Below are 6181 nucleotides of genomic sequence, written 5' to 3'. Positions count from 1 at the left end.
CTAAAATTTTACTTTTGCACCCGTGCCACACTTAATTATTACTTATATCAAACCCTCAGAGCTGGTAATTCATCCTGTAAGACTGAAAACTCTTTTCCATGGACAGAGATCACAGCCAGTGTCTCTGGGGGCTCTGTCCAGGGGGGTTCCTGACCCCTGCCAGGGTCCCAGGCCTGCACTAAGAAAGAAAAAGGAAATGTTTGTGTGGCCTTGTCTGGTCATGTGTTTTGAAAACACAAGTGCTATTCATAGAACAAGAGTATGGAACAATGAGTAAGAGCACAGATACATTTTCTTGTCAGTAAATCCAGCCTTAAGCTGGGTGCTCCAAACTACCTCCTTGTGTAGACATTTTTATGAGCAATGAGAGAGGTAGCTTACTTAGAAATGTGCTTTCTAAGCTTTCTTGGCTCCCAAAGCTATTTGAAAGCTTAATGCCTTTGAAGATAGGTTGAAGTGCTTCATTCATATTTGTGGCATTAATAAACTTCTCACAGGGAGTGATTGTGGAATGGCATGTGTACAAACCAATAATAACTTCCTAAGTTGTGCAGCCTTCTTTTTAGCCCTAATTCCCTCACCTCAGAGATGACACAGGGCCACTGGCAATATTATCTTGTGGTTTAACATGCCATCCCTCTGCCAGTCTCAAGACAGGCTAGCATCAAGCAGCTGCCACCAGCAGCTGTGGACATTCAGCACTTCTGAAAATTAGCCGCAGGGTATCTTAAGTCTAGTATTCCAAAAGCAGTGAATCATAAATTAAAAGCTGCAGTTGCAAACATAACTCTGGTTTTTGAATTTTTCATAAGAATTACTAGAATTAAAGCCTTACAGAGGATAAAAATAAGTGAGAAAAAATCAAAAGATTTGCTGTACCCACTTGAAAAGGAGAATCTACATGAATGATACTTACTCTAATTGTTTCAACTAACATCTTAAAAACAATTTTGGTAATTTTGAAATAATAAAAAAGATTAGTAAATTATCTGTTAAAGTGAAGCCACACTGCAAGGTCAACTGTTAGTGTGGTACCATACTAAACAGCAAAATGAACAAATTTGTTGGTTAAAACAATGAACAGTTGCTTGATAAACCTTCTGGGGACCTGGCAAGAAAAGCTGAACATCAGCAGAAGTTAAATTGGGATGGAAATACCTGAAAAAAAAAATCAGAAAACTAAGGGTTGAAATGCCTCATTTACCATATTGCATTTTAGTTTCTTACCTGATATGCTATGTTCTTATCACATTTTACAGCAAAGATATGTCATTCTACTCAGTTTAAACAAAGTGTGAAACATAGCCCCATTTCTAAATTTATATTGGTTCTTAATCTGGTGTCAGGTATTACAAATATTATTGCTAGAATCATATTAATTGTCACAAACTATGCCATACAAATTGTAAGACAACATGTCCAGGTCTAGGAAATGCTCTTTCCTCTAATCAGGCTGGATAAATAGGAAGTCCTTAAGCTGCTGGAGTCGGTGAGATAATACCCAAACCAGTTCATGTCACAGAGCTGTCTGAAAGATCTCTGACCCTTCTGTAAAGACTGCATGGATGGAGCCACATTTGTGGTTTACTTTGGGCTGGTTTTGGGGTTGATCTACCCATTCTCCACAGCTACCAAACTTTCACATCATGAACAAGTCTGAGAGTATTCAAAGTGGATTTCTTTTGGATGAAACTAAACCAGGACACATGCTCCAGTCATGCTTCAGATGCAATGGGGCCAGACTAGAAGCAATTTGAAGCTCTCTGAGGTGCAGATACCAGATACCAGATGCAGATACCAGTCCCTGGGCACCAGCTGCTCATGTCTAAAAATCTTCTCCTGCTGGCCTGCATTGCTTGGTAAAGCAGACATGGTTTGTCTGTCCATCTGCATTGCTGCCTGGACACTGCCCATGGCCAGGCTGCCTACAATTCCTGTGCTCTGGCTGCAGCATCAAAACCCTTCTGAGACTTGTTTCTATGGATTTTGCAGAGAATAAAATGAGTTTACAATAACCTTCCCCTGAGCAAGGCAAGCTGGGGTCCAAGAAAGGGGCAGACTTGAGCCTGGGAATCTTTCATCTGGCTCCATGTGATCCTGCACGGAGATTTTAGGACCCACAAGTCCGCTGGAGCTGGAGCAAGAGAGTAATAGTGATCACTGGTTGGCTGGTGCATATCCCAAAAGATGCAAAAAACATAATATGGTGTTCATTGTGTGTGCTTTTTACAGGATGTACAACAACACGGACTATGGGGTGGGAGGACTTTTGAAATGAATCATTTGGGTTAAAATGGGCCTTCCCAGAATTAGCATCTCAGCTTCTGTTTCTGACTTCTTCTCAGAAAAAGCATTTTCCATTGACTCATGAAGTTTTATTGTCCCAAAAAGGCTAGAGCACTCTATTTGCTTTTAATAAAACCTTTAATGTATTAATCAAAGCTTACCATTGCTAATAAATATCCATATGGCGTCTTTAAAAAATCCATATGGTGTTCCTATATCAGAACCAGCATGTGTAATCCACAGAAAGCATCCATCCACTCCTTAAAAATGCATCAACTTCCCCATAAAGAAATGAATAATATACAAATAATATATTATATATATTATATATATATACATACAGCCCATATATATATATTTCCCTCCCTATGGAGGGAAATACTGGTGATTCCTCCTTTCTGGATTTTGTCTGAAGGCAGAGGAAGGTATTTCTCGTGCCTGACACAGGGAGGAAGGAGTGTGCAAAGCCTCTGTACGTACCTGGCCAGTGGAGGCAATGATTGTGGCCACTGTGTGCTGCCATAGTGCCTCTGCTGAACTGCCTTGAATATGTCCTATCCATTTTGTGATTCCTGCTAGCAAAGAGATTTCTCTAGGGCTTTTTCTTAGATGCTGTTTTATTGCATCTTTCTGGGACCTACTGTGCCCATGAGCCATTGCTGACCAGGGCTTGATGAGAAAAGTTCCTTTTAAAAATTGAATGTTGGACTATTTGTGTTCCTACAGCCCATGCAGCAGCAGTGGATGTTTAAAACACAATGGTGGTCTCTTCCTGGTGCCTGTGAATTCTGAGGAATATGAATTACTGAACTGTTTTGGTAACTTTGTTTCTTTTAGAAAATTTTAAGTCTTGGTTTTCTTGGCTTTTTTTTTCCTTTGTAAGATGGTTGCATGAACAGATTGTACTTCCTTCTTAGAAGCCCATTAATACTGATATTTTCATGTTTATTCTCTTATGTCACTTGATTGTCAAAAAAAGTGGTATTTAGCAGTTCACTTTATTTAGTGCAACGTATGAAACTAGTACTGACTCAGAATAAATACATTATGCCTCTCATGCATGATATAAAATTTAGCAAGGAATCAGACACTAGAAAGAAATGAAAGAAAGGAAAGGGAAAAAAAAAAGAGAAGAAAGAAAAGCCATGGGCACCCAGAAGCCAGATTGATGCAAATTGTTATAAGATTCATTTGAAAAAAAAAAGGGGAAAAAATCAGTTTTCATAAATAACACTCCTTCTTCTTGTATGTTGATATTGTTTAGATGAGTGTTTATATGACTATTTGATTGGTTACTGGTGTCTTTCATTGCTTTTAAAGGGAAGTTTGTACACATGTTGAAGAAGAAGATAAAAATTTACAGCAGCCTTGTAGAAAAATGAGGGCCTCTGCTAGTACTCTCTCAGCCCAAGGAAAATGTAAGCAAATGCATGAAAAAAATGCCCAGTGTTTGCAGACCTTTTTCTCCATTTCCAATAGAACTAGAGAAGAGTGGGTTAGAATAGATCTAAAAAGTTCAGACTGTGAAATTTGCAGGCAAAAACATTTGGTGTCAGATATCACAAATAATATCAGTGGACTATTCAAAAGGAAGCTAAGAATAAGGGAATAGATTAAAAACAAAACTACTCACAAATTATTTGGAAAAAATGAAATGTTCCTCACAGTTGTGTGGGTTCTGTGTGCTTTGCTCTGGTCCCCCAGAACAGGCTGTGTCAGAGTCCTAACCAGAGAAAATCAGCCTTACACCAGTGCTTGTCCCTTGCTTTTTTTTGCAGAGGTAGGTCAGTAAAGCAAGAAGCACCCATGTGGACAACCTATTTAATTGTGTTTATCTGACTTATTTATTTCCAAAACAGTACAGTGCAGTACCTTCTGATACAGGCCATGCAAAGATTCCTTTCACTTTCAGCTATCATAAAATTAAGTATTTTATTTTTGCTTTTTGACATCTTAACAGAAAATGACATGATACTGATATTATTCTCCTACAATCAGTTTATTCTACACTGAGTATGCACAAACAGGTAGAGCAAGCTATAAATCCTCTTTAACCTAGAAAGACAATTTTCAAATTTCTTATAAGGAATTTCTACTCATAACATTTTTTTTTCTCAGAACACTGATAGCAAAACCACCACATGATACAATACTTTAATATTGTTTTGTTTTGGAAGTCCCAATAAGTGGGACTCTCAAAAGCTATCTGGGATGGTATCATTCAAATCTTACTGGCATAGCATGTCTGAAAGGACATGACACTTTGGAAAAAATCCATCTCAGAATCACTTAAGCTGCCACATGACAGTAAATCTAATTTTTAAGGATCACTGTAGAGATACAAAACACCACAGCCATATGACGCAAAGCCCTGAAGCTTGTCTCCCTGTCAGTCCAAGTTGTTAAAAAATACTAAAGGAGAACCTTTGTTTTAGCAAGATTTAGGTCAGAAAAGCATACTTTGTTTGTTTATAGCTGGGATAAAGCTGAAATGCAGCTCAAGATGTAAGCCCCATGTTGTTGGGGCTGATGTTAGTTCTTCTGTATGGCAATAAGAACATGTCAGAGTCCTTGCATGTAATCCTGTGGGAATATGGGCTCATAGCTGGGTGGTTCTGTGCTCTGGGGGTCTGTTAGGGCTGTGGAGAGCTTTACCCATCTGCAGCAAGAACAAAGGCATCTTGTATCCAAAGCAGTATAGCAGGATCACCTATTATTTCACCTAGAAAAAAAAAAATAAAAAAGGAGCTCTTGGTAGCTTTATGGTAGCATGACGTGGGTGAAGGAGTGGCTTTTTCCTGATTTTATTTTGGGTAAAAAGAGAAGAATCACTCTGTGACTATTGTGCTGTCTTACTGTAGATGCTCCGTGCATCTTTAGAATTTAATCTACTTTACCGACTACAAAAAGATCACCTAATGCAGTAGAATCATGCCAACTATCAAACAATAAACTGAGCAGGCAGTGAGCTGGGCTATGATCTGCTCTGTCTGTCAAATTGGTGGAGTTAGGGCACTTTCTTGCTTTCCCTCTGCCTAGATCCATTGTAATAAATTTGGATTGCGTGTCAATTATTGCAATTTATGACTACCCATCTCTCCATTCTGAATATGTATGTGATTTTAATTTAAGGCTTCCTTGCTGTACAATATTTATTATCAGTCTCTGTTTTAGCCAGCATTGAGATAACAGCTATTTTACACTCTTCTAATGTCTTCTCTTTTCAAGGTCATCGGTTTTGCGACATCGCTGAAAATGAAGTGGGACGTATGGTTCAGTTTAATCAAATTTCATGCTCCGTTGCCTCCTTCTTATGGCCTCTGTGCTAATTGATCAAGTTTTCAATTAAAGTCCTCCATCTTTGTTTTAATTCTTTGTTAAGGTTTTTATTCCATTACATGGTTTCATGAGATCTAACTTGTTACAAGTGCAAACTGTCTCTGCTTTTCCAGCTGTCTAGTTACAATAATTTAGCTATATAGTTATAATTTAGCTATATGGTTCCTCTCATTTCCCCATTCTTATTATTAAAAGCCTCAGTGGATTAGCTTCAACCGTTGGATTTAGACTTAGAATCCAAAAATTTGATTCATTTGTCAAGACGAGATTAGTTTACCTCATGAATTCTCGTGGCTAAAAATCTCTCTGTATCTCAGCAGTTTCAGCCATCTTGCTTAGCCACAATTAAGCAAATTGCTGTTCCTGAAGAAATATTGAAATTGCTCTCACTAATAAATGGGGCCATGTCAGGCATGTGCAGAAAATTCTGCCTTATAGAGAGGTTTCCCTAACAATCAGGGATTCTGTTTTCAATCCTTTATTGTTTTTATATGGATCAAGATAATGTTAATATGGTAAATGTATATTGCTACACGAGGTTGTTTACTGATTCTCT

Source organism: Lonchura striata, chromosome 2 (genome assembly GCF_046129695.1).
Source record: "Lonchura striata isolate bLonStr1 chromosome 2, bLonStr1.mat, whole genome shotgun sequence".
Lineage (NCBI taxonomy): Eukaryota > Metazoa > Chordata > Aves > Passeriformes > Estrildidae > Lonchura > Lonchura striata.
Note: the sequence above shows the minus strand (reverse complement) of the source record.